General features: G+C 39.7%; 1 protein-coding gene across 10 annotated transcripts in view; it reads left to right on the forward strand.

Moving 5' to 3' along the window:
* The window catches only part of RAP1GAP2 (RAP1 GTPase activating protein 2), a 283,508-nt gene that overhangs the window by 221,551 nt on the left and 47,521 nt on the right, over positions 1 to 14,436 (forward strand). The gene's annotated exons all lie outside the window — the stretch shown is intronic.

Raw genomic sequence — 14,436 nt, forward strand, 5'->3', positions numbered from 1 at the left:
TTTATAAAGCCTACAGTCTTTTTTGTTTTTTTGCCACTGTTGGGGCTCCATTTGCACAATTTATCTGTTCCTCATGGACTTTTTATTTTTTTTGATAGAGGGTGAGAGACAGGGAATGTAACAGAAAAGGGGGCAGAAAGAGATGGAGAGATGCTACACCCCCCCCCCCCAGTGAAGCTTCTTCCCCTTGCATGGTGCTCCTATGGGTGACTGGGGGCTTGTACCTGGGTCCTAGTACATGGTAAAGCAGGTGAGCCATCTCCTGACCCATAGAAATCTCATCTTTTTGGATTGCACAGTAGGCGTTACATTAAATAGCTTTTTAAACTTTTTATAATACTATTTTATAACTTATTCATTCATTTCTTGTTGAACATTTAGGCTGTTTCCATATTTTGGCTGTTGTGAATAGTGCAGCTATGAAGATCACGGTGCATATATCCCTTTGAATCAGTATTTTGGATATATGCCTAATAGTGGCTGGATCATTAAGTATTTCTGTTTTCATTTTTAAAAAATGCTATTTAAATTTTATTTATTTTGGATAGAGACAGAGAGAAAATTAAAAGGGATCAGAGAGGAAGAGGGAGAGAGGAAGAGAGACACCTGCAGCCCTGTTTCCTTGCTCATGAAGTTCCCTCCCTGCAGGTGAGGACCGGGGGCTTGTACAGGAGTCCTGGTGTGTAGGATGTGTGCTCTCCTGGATGTGCCCCCACTCAGCCTCTCCATTTTTGTTTAAGGATTCTCCATATTGTCTTCCTTAGGTTCGGACCAGTTTGCATCCCCAGCAGTAGTGTATAAGAGTTTTTTTTTGCTCCACACCCTTGTCTACACTTTTTATCTCCTGTTTTGTTAATGTGGGTCATTCTTAAGGGTGTGAGGTGGCATCTCACGGCAGTTGTAATTTGCATTTTCTTAGTGCTAAGTGATAAATGATGTGAGCATTCTTTTCATGTGCCTGTGGGGGACATGAATGTCTTCTTTAGAGAACTGGATATTCATATTTTTTTTATCCACTTGACTGGGTTGCTTTTTTGTTGTTGTTGAGCTGTATGATTTATTTGTAAATTTTTTTTAATATCAATCTTTTGTCAGATGTGTGATGTGCAGATATCCCCTCCTGATTGCTAGGCTACTGTTTGTTTGTTTATTCATTTTCCATAAGGGTTATTGCAGGATCTTGGCTCCCAAATAGCTCCACCATTCACAGTGGGTATTCTTTCTCCTCCCTTTTCTTTTTGATAGAGTGAGAGACACACAGAGAGATAGAGACAGAGAAGGAGAGATATCTACAGTACTGCTTCACTGCTTATGAAGCTTTTGCCTTGCAGGTAGGGACCAGAGACTTGAATCTGGGCTCTTGTACATGGTAATATGTGCTTTATCAGGTGAACTGCTTCTCATAGAAGCTTCTTTCAATGTGTAGAAGCTTTTATATCCAACAGTCTCATTTTTGAAAATCTTTTTTAGTTTCTCTTGTTTTCCCATGTTATTAATATTTATAGAGATTAAATGTGGGCAAATTCACAGAAGCTAGCCGATGCTAAGTTTTAGCACGTTGCTATCACTTAACAGATCTAGGGTAGGAAAGGAAATGTTTTAGATAATCTGCTATTATTTATTGTCAATTATTGTTGTTTTTTCGACGGGCTGGCTTCACGGGCAGATAACAGACGACCCGGGACTCATGGCTGGGTTGTACGCAGTATCTCTTTATTCATGCAGGACACAGCGCAGTCTATACCAAGCTAAGCTAAACTCTACAAACAATCTTGTCCTTATAAATATACTAGCCCAGTAGGGTGGGAACAGGATGCGACACAGAGAGGGTGGAGAGAAAAGTGACTGGTGAAAATCAGGGTATGACAAGGAGAGGGGGCGGAGCAGGTAAGAATTCTACCACTAAACCACCAATGCCCTGGAGGGAAGGTGGTGCTTGTTAACAGAGGTTATGTAAATAGAATACAGTGTTATGTAAATAGAATGCAGGGGGATTAAACCAAATGAAACAGAAGGGGTTTTTAAAGCATACCAACAACTCCCCCTTTCTTTTTAACTAATGGCCATAGTATCAGGATTGTGGGGTGAACAGAAACCTATATCATACAGGCGTTTTCAAAAGAACTGGCATAAGACATGGAAATCAAAATAGGCGAGCAGCAATAACCAGTGTGATGCCAAGGGGAATGTTTCTTGACTCAAAGGGCAAGGCCTAGCAGGCAAAAGGGCATTTCTTGCCTCTGGGAGCGCTTCATGCCTCTGGGGACATCTCTTGCCTCAAAGGGCGTTTCCTACCTCTGTGGGCATAACCTAATAAGGAGGGGGAGTTTTCTGTCTCTGGGAACAGAGCCTGCAGGCGAGGGGACATGGTCTATAAAGTCTCAAGGCAATTGGCTGAAGTTAGTCTTTGAGAAACACAGCAGCGTGTACCAGTAAGTTCGATGGAGGTGTCAGTCCAAAGTAGCTGACCACAGAAGAAAATGCCAAGGGATGAAACGCTGCACTTCTGTCTCGATGGGAATGTCGGCCACCAGAATTCTGCTTTTCTGTAGAGAGTGATCTTTGGAGTCTGTGAATCTGTTTCTTCAGGTTGTGCCAGGTCACATCATTGGTTTCCGGGAGTGTGTTGTAATCATTCCATCCATCTTGTGGGCGATGTCAGAGAACAGGATTTCCAGGAATTCCATTTGAGTAGATGCTTTTTCATGTGAAGACTTGACAGCTGAAATTGACTTAACATAATCATTGCACTATCTGCCCCACCCATAACTCATACCCTTTTGAGGATTAAACATTTCAGATTTATGCCAAGACGTAAAAAAAGAAATCAAAGGAGGAAAAAACAATTTTTTGGATTGTTTCTTGGATGTCTCTAGAAATCATGGCTGCATCCAGCATTTTTTTTTTTTTAAGTCAATGTCAAGCAAAAATTCAGTCATTCAAATCACTCTCTTACGAAACGCAACTTGAACCAGATTATCAAGATCTCACCATGTAGTATCATGAGTCCCCGGAGGGCGTCCTAGTCCAAAAAGCTCCTCGAAATTCCATTTAGGGTGCTTCTGACTGTTCCTGCTGGATTGCTTCAGGCACCCATTTTTAAAAGTGTCGTCCCATTGAAGAAAGAATTGAATCAGGAGAGTAGAACTAACCACGTGTCTCCATTCTTGGGGACTGCCAGGGTACTGGAGAATGCTCCTCAAACTAGAGTAGTCCTTCTCAGTGGGAAACATGGGAGAAGAAGTCCAGAAAGTCCCAGGGGAAATCCCCATGCATATCCCAAGGTCTACAATCACGGTCATAAAGAACCAAACTGTGGCCCAGAGCAAAATGTAGTCCTTTTCCTCAGGAAACATGGGAGAGGGAATCCAGAAAGTCCAAGGAGAAATCTCCATGCATCTCCCAAGCTCTATGATTAGGGTCACAAGAAACCAAAGTTCCCGGTCAGGGAACCAAAGTGTGGCCCAGATCAAAATGTTCCAGAGACAGAGTAACTGTCTCATGATGAAACAGTAGAGGCTTTGGCAAACCTCTTCATAAGTAGAAAGGCAACCCATGGCGGATGGGTAGCCAAGTTTACTTATCTGGGCGATGGGCGGGTTAGGTCCCATGTCGGTGCCGGTCCCTGTTTCAGGGCTTATGTCAGCCCCACGTTGGGCGCCATTATGTTGTTTTCGACGGGCTGGCTTCATGGGCAGGTAACACACGACTCGGTGTTGTGTTTCTCAAAGACTAACTTCAGCCAATTGCCTTGAGACTTTATAGACCATGTCCCCTCGCCTGCAGGCTCTGTCCCCAGAGACAGAAAACTCCCCCTCCTTATTAGGTTATGCCCACAGAGGTAGGAAATGCCCTTTGAGGCAAGAGATGCCCCCAGAGGCATGAAGCGCTCCCAGAAGCAAGAAATGCCCTTTCGCCTGCTAGGCCTTGCCCTTTGAGTCAAGAAACATTCCCCTTGGCATCACACTGGTTATTGCTGCTCACCTATTTTGTTTTCCATGTCTTATGCCAGTTCTTTTGAAAACGCCTGTACGATATAGGTTTCTGTTCACCCCACAATCCTGATACTATGGCCATTAGTTAAAAAGAAAGGGGGAATTGTTGGTATGCTTTTAAAAACCCCTTCTGTTTCATTTGGTTTAAATCCCCCCTGCTTAACACTGCATTCTATTTACATAACCACTGTATTCTATTTACATAACCTCTGTTGGCGGGCCCCACCCTCCCTCCAGGGCATTGGTGGTTTAGTGATAGAATTCTCACCTGCTCCGCCCCCTCTCCTTGTCATACCCTGATTTTCACCAGTCACTTTTCTCTCCACCCTCTCTGCATCGCATCCTGTTCCCACCCTACTGGGCTAGTATATTTATAAGGACAAGATTGTTTGTAGAGTTTAGCTTAGCTTGGTATAGATTGCACTGTGTCCTGCATGAATAAAGAGATACTGCGTACAACCCAGCCATGAGTCCCGGGTCATCTGTTACCCGCCCATGAAGCCAGCCCATCAAAAACAACAAATTATATATATTTTTCTTGATGAGGATCTGTATCATGTCTACTTATCAAGCTTCGATTTTCTAATAGAAATTTATTTTTTATTTATATTTTTCTATTTATGATTAATAGTGGACTTCAAGATTGTAAGATCACAATGATCACACTGTACCCACCACACCAGCAAAATTCCATGTCCCCACCCTCTCACCTCCCAAAGATAACAGATAGCCACTATGGTTCTCACAAAGTCTTAGAAATAGGTTTCTTTTCATTTAATTGCAAGTTCTTATGTGTTCTAGATTCCACATATGAGTGAGACTATCCAGTATTGTGTTTTATCTTTTATTTCACTGAGCATAGTCACCTCCAGTTCCATCTATTTTGTCCCAAAGGACACAATATCGTCTTTTTTGATTGCAGAGTAGTATTCCATGGAGTATACATACCCCATCACTTCTTCAGCCAGTCATTCATCGTTGGGCTTTTTGGCTGCTTGCACACTTTGGCTATTGTGAGTAATGCAGCTATGACCATAGGGCTGCATGTGTCCCTTTAAATTAGAGTTTGAGTGTCCTTTAGATAAATGCCTATGAGTGGGATTGCTGGCTAGTAAGGTAATTTCATTTTTATTTTATTTTATTTGCACTCTCCAAAGGAGCTGCACCAGTTTGTATCCCCACTCACAGTGCATCAGGCTCCCCTTTTCTATCAGGGATTTCTCTTTAAGTGTCTGTGAATTTACACAAATTGATTGCAAGTAGATCCGTGGTTTTCTGTGGACCTGCTACATCAGAATCACCTTGGAGCTTTTAAAGCAAAGCAAAACTAAAACAAGATCTTCTAGATTCCCATCATTTTAAAAGACCTTAAAATTTAAACATACACATATAAACATATACATGTGACATAAATATCCAAGATATGACATATAGCTTCACTAGTATCTTCCCATTTCTTCCTTACTTCTGCAGTATCCAATAGAACAGATTGTTCTGTACTTTGCTTCAGTGAATCTTGAGTTCTTTCCATATTAATACATAAAGAAAATCTGAATTCCCATTACCACTAAAGCATTCCATTGTGTAGATGTGAACAGTTTCACAGAGTCCTCCTCCATTAGTGTCCCTTGTCACTTTTTTTGGTGTTACAGATAATGCTACAATAAACGGCCTTGTACAAATGTTGATTTGTATGACTTCAAGTAATTTCTCAAAGGTGATATAACTAGATCGAAACATAAGTGCACTTCTAGCCTAATAGATATTGCCAGTTTGGCTTCTGTAGTAATTATATAAACTTGAACTTATACCAATGTTATTTCGGAGTATTTTTCCAAGTCTATGCAACACAGTGTATCACCAGTTAGATTTTGGCCAGTCTGCTAGGTGAAATGGTATTTTAGTGCAGTTTACATTTATAGTTATCTTACTGGATATTAAGCATCTCTTCGTGTATTTCAGGACTAGTTGTATTTATATCTATGAACTGTTCTTAAGCTTTGATTCTTTTAAAAAATTATATTTTTATGACATTTCCATTTGTCTTTTGAGCCACGGAGAAAATGCAAATAAATACAATTTAAAAAGCAGACACTCTGGTGGGTATATTTGTTATTTGACAAGCCACAAATTAATAACAAAATAATATTTACAAAAATGGACTAAACATTTAGAAACTATCTCTAACTAATTTTTGGACCACAAGGAAAGCAAAGCTGAAGTTACAGCATATTTATAAAATAATTATGTTTATCATAATACATGTAAAGACTTAGAGGATATGTTCAAAGTTGTTCTTAGAAGAAAAACTGCTCAGCCTGATGTGGGTTCTTAATAAAAAAGGTGAACTTTTCACATTGTTATTCTTATCAGTAAAATCTGTGCCTCTATCTGCAAAATGGTTATGGTAGTATCTATCTTTATAATTATTGGATGTTTACTATCTACCAGAGCCTTTCTGATCTAAATTAACTACTCTATATTATCAATATTATTCCTAGAGAAATTGAGAGATTAACAAAGACTAAAACTAAACCAGATATATAACAAACATGAGACTTTTAAGTCCAAGGTACTTCTTTTGAGGCAGAAGAACAATGACAAAATAGATAACTAGCTGGTCAAATAAAGATTTAAAAAAAACCCACATAAATTAAGTATAAAAGGACATATAGCTATGGGTTTGGGAAGTGGCCCAGCTGATAGAGAGCCTGAGCTGAATTCTTGAGGCCCAGAGTTTGATCCCAGCACTTCACATACCAGCATGGTACTCTGGTTCTCTCTCTCGTTAATAAATTAAATTAATAAATCTCTTTTTTGACACTTATTTGGGTTATTAATAGTTTATAGTAGATACAGTTGTCGGTACATATGTAAAATTTCTCATTTTTGTCTGCAAAAACCTGTCACCTCCAGCCTAGGTCCTCCTCCACCATCATGCACCAGCACCTGAAAGTTGCCCTCCACCCCATCCTTTACTTTGGTGCACACACCAAACCCCGTCCAAATTCTGGTTTGTGTTTCCCCTTCTGTTCTTACTTTTCAACTTCTGTGTATGAGTGAAATCATCCCATATTCATCCTTCACTTTCTGGCTTATCTCACTTGACAGGAATCCTTCAAGCTCCATCCAAGATGAGGTGAAGATGAGTTTATCATTCTTAATAGCTGAGTAGTTTTCCATTGTGTATATATATCATAATTTACTCAGCCACTCATCTGTTGTTGGACACCTGGGTTGCTTCCAGGTTTTGCCTATTATAGATTGTGCTGCTATGAACATAGGTATACACACATCTTATTGGTATGATGTATTTTGTTCTTTAGGATATATCCCCAGGAGAGGAATTGCAGAATCATAGGGTAGGTCTGTTTCTAGCCTTCTGAGACTTCTCCAGACTGCTCTCCACAGGGCATGGACTAATTTACATTCCTATTAGCAGTACAGGAGGGTTCCTGTGTCCCCACACCCTCTCCAGCATTTGTTGCTGCTACCTTTTCTGATGCATAACATTCTCACAGGAGTGAAGTGGTACCTCATTGTTATCTTAATTTGCATATTTCTCTGACAGTGACTTAGAACATTTTTTAAAAATTTCTCTATTGGGAAATTAATATTTTGCAGTCGACAGTAAATACAATAGTTTGTACAAGCATAACATTTCCCAGTTTTCCACATAACAATACAACCCCCACTAGGTCCTTCTCTGTTATCATGTTCCAGGACCTGTACTCTTCCCCCATCCCCACCCCAGAGACTTTTACTTTACTGCAGTACACTGACTCAGCTTGGAGCATATTCTCATGTCTGTTGGATTTTTGGATTTCCTCTTTGATGACTATTTTGTTTATATTCTCTTTCCACTTTTGGATGGAAGCCTTTTTGTTGTTGCTGCTGAGTTTGGTGAGCTCTTTGTATATTTTGGTTCTTAGCCTCTTGTCTGATGTATGGCATGTAAAGATCTTCTCCCATTCTGTGAGGGGTCTTTGTTTGGGCAGTGGTTTCTTTTACTGTGCAGAAGCTTTTTAATTTGATGTAGTCTCATTGTTAAATTTTTGCTTTTGTCTTCCTTGCAATTGAACATGAGTCACTGACAATGCCTATAAAACTTATATGGAAAAGAGTTCTGCCAATATTTTCCATTAAGTATTTGATAGTTTCTTGTTTAATATCCAAATCCTTGATCCATTTGGAGTTTACTTTTGTGTCTGGTGAAATATAGTGGTTCAGTTTCATTCTTCTGTACATTTCAATTCAATTTTTCCAACACTATTTGTTGAAGAGACGCTCCTTTCTTCATTTAATTGTTTGGGCCCACTTGTCAAAAGTTAGACGTCAGTAGGAGTGGGTGTGAGAGAGACACTTGGAGCACTGTTTAACTGCTTGTATAAGTCTCTCTCTCTCTAAGCATATAACCATGGTAGTATAGGAAATTAAAGAATTGTTGATGTTATATTCAACTCATGCTGTTAAACTGGTAATTTTATATTTTCTAGCAAAGTATATATATCACATGCAATTCAAGATGAGATTAAAAAAACAAAAGGATCAATAACTATACAATAAACTGAAAATATTCTTTTTGGTTTTTTTTCTTTTTTAAATTTTTTATTTATAAAAAGGAAACATTGACAAAACCATAGGGTAAGAGGGGTACAACTTCGCACAGTTCCCACCACCAGAACTCTGTATCCCCTCCCCTCCCCTGATAGCTTTCCTATTCTTTAACCCTCTGGGAGTGTGGACACAAGGTCATTGTGGGATGCAGAAGGTTGAAGGTCTGGCTTCTGTAATTGCTTCCCTGCTGAACATGGGTGTTGACAGGTTGACCCATACTCCTAGCCTGTCTCTCTCTTTCCCTAGTGGGGAAGGGGTCTGGGGAAGCAGGACTCCAGGACACATTGGTGGGGTTGTCTGTCCAGGGAAGTCTGGCATGATGCTAGCATCATGCTAGCATCTGGAACCTGGTGGTTGACAAGAGAGTTAACATACAAAGCCAAACAAATTGTTGACCAGTCATGGACCTAAGGGCTGGAATAGTGCAGATGAAGAGTTGGGGGGGGGGGTTCTCCATTTTGTAGATAGCTAGCAGTTATATTTTATTTAAATTCAAAGGGTCTGTAGCTATACTAGTTTTTTTTTTAAACTGAAAATATTCTTAGTGAATTCTATCCAAAAATTTCTATATCTAAATGGCTTACAAGAACTTATTTCAAACTTCTAAGAGACAGATTTTATACTATTTAAGTTGTTCAAGAGGAAAGAAAAATATAGAAAGCTTCCCAATTACTTTTAAAAAGTTAAAAAATTATCTTGAGCAGTATCAGAGAAAGAGGGGGGAAAATCAAGGCTAATAGTCCTCATGAATACAGAAGTAAAGATCCTAAACAAAGTACCATCTTCAGCCACTCAAATATAAATAGTCTATTAACAGAAGTGTTCACTATAGCCAAGAGTTTCTTTAGGAATGCAAATTCATTTATTCTCTCAGTGCTTATTTATCCCAGACTAGTTTTGCCAAACTTGCTTAAGGATTGTGTGAGTGGAACTTCTCATCTTGTTACCTACTTCTAGGGCCACTCATTATATGCTACATACTCTTATTCCTGTTCTCATGTTTACTCACCTTTTTCTTTTCTTAGATCTTTATTTATTTTGGATAGAGACAGAAGTTGAGAGGGGAGGAGGAGATAGAGAAACCTGTAGCCCTGCTTTACCACATGTAAAGTTTTCCTCTTGCATAGGGGGACTGGGAGCTTGAACCTGGGTCCTTGAGCACTGTATTGTGCACTCTCAACCTGATACGCCACCACTCAGACCCCTCTTCTTATTGACATGGATTACTTTAGGTTAGTGAAGGTAGTCTAAAGTTAGCTAGTATGGGAGAACTGAAAGGTTCAAAACAGCTTAAATGTGGAGAGTGTATCTGAATGGAGGGTAGATAGCATAATGGTTACTACAGGAGACTCTCATGCTTGAGGCTCTGAAGTCTCAGGTTTAATCCCCTGCACCACCATAAGCAAGAACTAAGCAGTACTGGGGGGGTGGGAGGGTATATCTGAATGTGTCTATGCGTGAGGGTGTATAAGGGTGTGAAGTTGAACTGGAGAGGCAATGGAAGACTGGTTCATATAGAACTATGTTTAGAGACTTGGACTTTGTTTCATGAGCAGTTAAAGAATGAACTGCTGAATGCCATGATCAGATTTTCACTGAAGAATACCTCTGGCTAGAGTAAAGAGAGTGACCTGGAGGAAAAGCCCAGGAAGAAACAGGAAGATGATCCAGGAGACTGTTTGATGAGCGTGATGATTGTTTTCACAGTGATTTTCCAGTCCAACAGGTTGCCTGATGTGAATGGTGTCCCTAGTCCATTGTAGACCAGCAGTCCCAAGGGAAGATGCCAGGGTATCTTGCACTGAAAACAGGAACATGAGTGAAAATTTTCAAAACACTTGGAGGGGAAACTGACATTAAGAAAGATAACTAATGGGGGTCGGGCGGTGGCGCAGTGGGTTAAGCGCATGTGGCGCAAAGCGCAGGGACCGGCGTAAGGATCCCGGTTCGAGCCCCTGGCTCCCCACCTGCAGGGGAGTTGCTTCACAGGCGGTGAAGCAGGTCTGCAGGTGTCTATCTTTCTCTCCCCTTCTCTGTCTTCCCCTCCTCTCTCCATTTCTCTCTGTCCTATCCAACAACGAATTGCGTCAACAAGGGCAATAATAATAACCACAACGAAGCTACAACAAGGGCAACAAAAGGGGGAAAAATGGCCTCCAGGAGCGGTGGATTCATGGTGCAGTCACCAAGCCCAGCAATAACCCTGGAGGAGGAAAAAAAAAAAAAGAAAGATAACTAAGTAGTCCAGGTGTTAGTGTAGTGGATAAAGCATTGGACTCTCAGGCATGAGGTCCCAAGTTTAGTCCCTGGCAGCACATGTACTAGAGTGATGTCTGATTCTCTCTCTCTTTCCTCCTCTCTTTCTCATTAATAAATCAATCAATAAATAAAATGTTTTCAAAAAAGAAAGTTAACTAAAAGTCACCAAGTGGGAGATTTACTGCTGATGAAATGTAAATAACGGTGTACTTCCAGAAATGTATTAAAATAAATATATTTAAGATCCTGAAAAGATAATGACTAGCATTTATAAAAGGGCTTCTTCTAGCGTTTGCCTATAAAAGAGCTAATAAAGCATGACACAGTGAATGAATAGAAATAAGGGCGGGGGGGAGTGTGTGTTTGGCAGTTGGAGTTAGTAGAAATAAAAATTAATTATAGAAGTTTAAAAAACTCAGTCAATGGGATAAAAATGAATGTAGTTGGTTCAGAATCAGAGTGAATTTATGCACTAGAAGAGAACATCATGAATTAATTCAGCACACAGCACAAGTTTAAGATATTAGGACAATGGACTGAGAATTTTTCTTAGTTTTCAGAAGAAACTAATAAAAAATCAGTGAAGAAAGATATATAACCAAAAATAATGACTGAAAAAGTTCAGGAAAAAAAACATGCTGTGTTGCTAAGTATGATTTTAGACAAACTACATCTAGATACTTTGGAGTGTAACATTTGAACATCATATAGAAGGAAAAAAATTTACGAGGCTAAAGACATTGTCTATGAAGTGAGCAGCAGGCTGAGAGCAGACTTTGTATTAGCTGCTGCAAGATAATGGGACAATATAATATATTTAATGGGTTGAAAAAGAGAAAAGGAGGGAAGGGGAGAAAGGAAGAAAGAAATCTTTGGATCTAAAATTCTATATTAAGAAACAATATCAGTAAAGACAAAATTAACCTATTTTTGGACCTGGGAGATAGTACAATGGCTTACATGCCTTAGGCTCTGTGGTCCCAGGCTCAAGCTCCGCAAGTAGCTAAAGCACTTGAAAGGTGAGAAGGCAGACATGTTCCATGCTTCCTGACCTCTGCTTATACTGTAAAGCAATAGTAATAACAATAATAGTAAAACTCCAGTGATATTAGAACAAAACTGACACTCTGACCAATGAAACAGAATAGAGAGCCCAGAAACAAATCCACACACATATGGATACTTAATATATGACAGAAGCAAAACCAGGAGTATGGATCGACCTGCCAATGGCACTGTTCAGCAGAGAAGCAATTACAGAAGCCAGACCTTCCACCTTCTTCACCCCCTAAGAAATTTTGGTCCATACTCCCAGAGGGATAAAGAATAGGAAATCTTCCATAGGAGGGGGTGGTACTCTGGTGGTGGGAATTATATAGAATTATACCCCTCTTATCCTGTAGTCTTGTCAATCATTATTAAATCACCAATAATAATAATAATAATTTTAAAGGAAAAAAAAAGGACCAAAACGATTCAAGAGGGAATATAAAACCCCCTTCAACAAACAGCGCTGGGAAAATTGTACAACCACATATAGAAAATGAATCTAGACCATCACTTAACACAATGTCCCTCAAGTAACTCAAAATGGATCAAAGACTTCAATATTAGGCCCAAAACAATAAAATATATAGAAGAAAACATCAGTGACACACTTAATATCAAAGACATATTTAGATATTCACCCTATGGGCAAAGGAAACTAAAACAAGATAAAAGAAATGAGACTGCAGGGGAGCCAGGTGGTGGCGCATCTGGCTGAGTGCACATGTTAGAATGTGCAAGGACCTGGGTTCGAGCCCCCGGTTCCCACCTGCAGGAGAAAAGCTTTGTGAGTGGTGAAGCAGGGCTGCAGGTGTCTCTCATTCTCTCTCCCTCTCTATCTTCCCCACCCTCTTGATTTCTGGCAGTCTCTATCTAATAAGTAAAAATAATTTTTAAAAATGTAAAGACTTTTACCATTAAAAAAAAGAAAAAAGATATGAGACTGCATCAAATCAAAAACCTTCTACACACTAAAAGAAAGTTCTATGAGGATGAAGAGACAACCCAGCAATTGGGAGAAGTACATACCACACATCTGGCAAGGGATTTATATCTACATATAAAGAAGTCATACGGGCAGCAGTCAAACAAAACAACGTAACCCATAAGAAAAGTGGAAGTGGACATCATGGGGTCAGGTGGTGGCACACCTGGTTGAGCATACATGTTATAGTACACAAGGACTCAGGTTCGAGCTTTGTGAGTGATAAAGCAGTGTTGTAGGTGTCTCTCTCTTTTCCTTTCTATCTCCCCCTTCCCTTCCCTCTTTATTACTATGTCCAATAAATAAATAAATAAAGATAATGAAAAAATTCTAAAAAGTGGACATCATAATTGACAGATGACTAGATTAAGAAATTATGGGAGGGGCTGAGTGGTGGCGCACCTGGCTGAGCGCACATGTTACTGTGCACAAGGACCCAGGTTGGAGCCTGTGGTTCCCACCTGCAGGGGGAAAGCTTTGCAAGTGGTGAAGCAGGGCTGCAGCTGTCTCTCTGTCACTCTCCCTCTCTATCGCCCCACTTCCCTCTCAATTTCTGTCTCTATCCAATAAATAAATAAAGATAATTAAAAAAAGAAATTATGGGATACATATATCCCATAATTCAATGGAGTACTATGCAATTAAAAAAAGGATATTTTATACTCTTGTACAAAATGAACAGAACTGAAGCTAATTATACTTAATGAAGTAAATAAGGAGGTGAAAGACAACTGTCTGATGGTTTCAGTTATATGTGGAATATAGAGAAATTAAACATGAAATTACAAAAAAAAAAGCAGGGAGGGATTAGTTAAATTGCCTCTTAAATTTTGTGAGAACTACGGCAGTTATCAGGAAGGGCACAGAACTTTGGTGGTTGGAATGATGTGGAACTATACCTTTATAATTTTGTGATATTGTAAACCAGTATTAAGTCACCAATAAGAAAATAGACCTCCTCAGCTAAGATTGGTGGAGGAAAGCAGAAGAGAAAGGACACAACTACAGGAAGTTCTAGGAGAATTAAAAACTAACTTTGTATTAATGCATTTGATGAACACTTTCATAGAAAAGCATACATTTCCAAGGGGACTGGGTGGTGGCTTATTGGGTTAAGTGCACATAGTACACATAGAAAAAAGTGCAAGGATCCTGGTTCGAGCCCCTGGCTCCCCACCTGCAGGGGAGTCACCTTCACAAGCAGTGAATCAGGCCTGCAGGTGACTGTCTTTATCTTTCTCTCTCCTTCTCTGTCTTCTCCTCCCCTCTCAGTTTCTCTCTGTCCTGTCCAAAAAAAAAAAAAAAAAAAAAAAGCCATAGGAGCATTGGATTTGTAGTACAGGCTCCAAGGCATGAAGCCCCAGCAATAACCCTGGAGGCAATAAATAAATAAAATATTTCCAAAATTGACTCAATTAGAGTAGAAAACCTGGAGGACAGTGTAGGTAGCTAAAAGCATCTTCTCTCTTAAGATAGTAGGCCCAGAGATGTCACAGAGGAATTTCAGCAAATCTCAAAGGGAGAGAAAAATCC

This window comes from Erinaceus europaeus, chromosome 12 (genome assembly GCF_950295315.1).
Source record: "Erinaceus europaeus chromosome 12, mEriEur2.1, whole genome shotgun sequence".
Classification (NCBI taxonomy): domain Eukaryota; kingdom Metazoa; phylum Chordata; class Mammalia; order Eulipotyphla; family Erinaceidae; genus Erinaceus; species Erinaceus europaeus.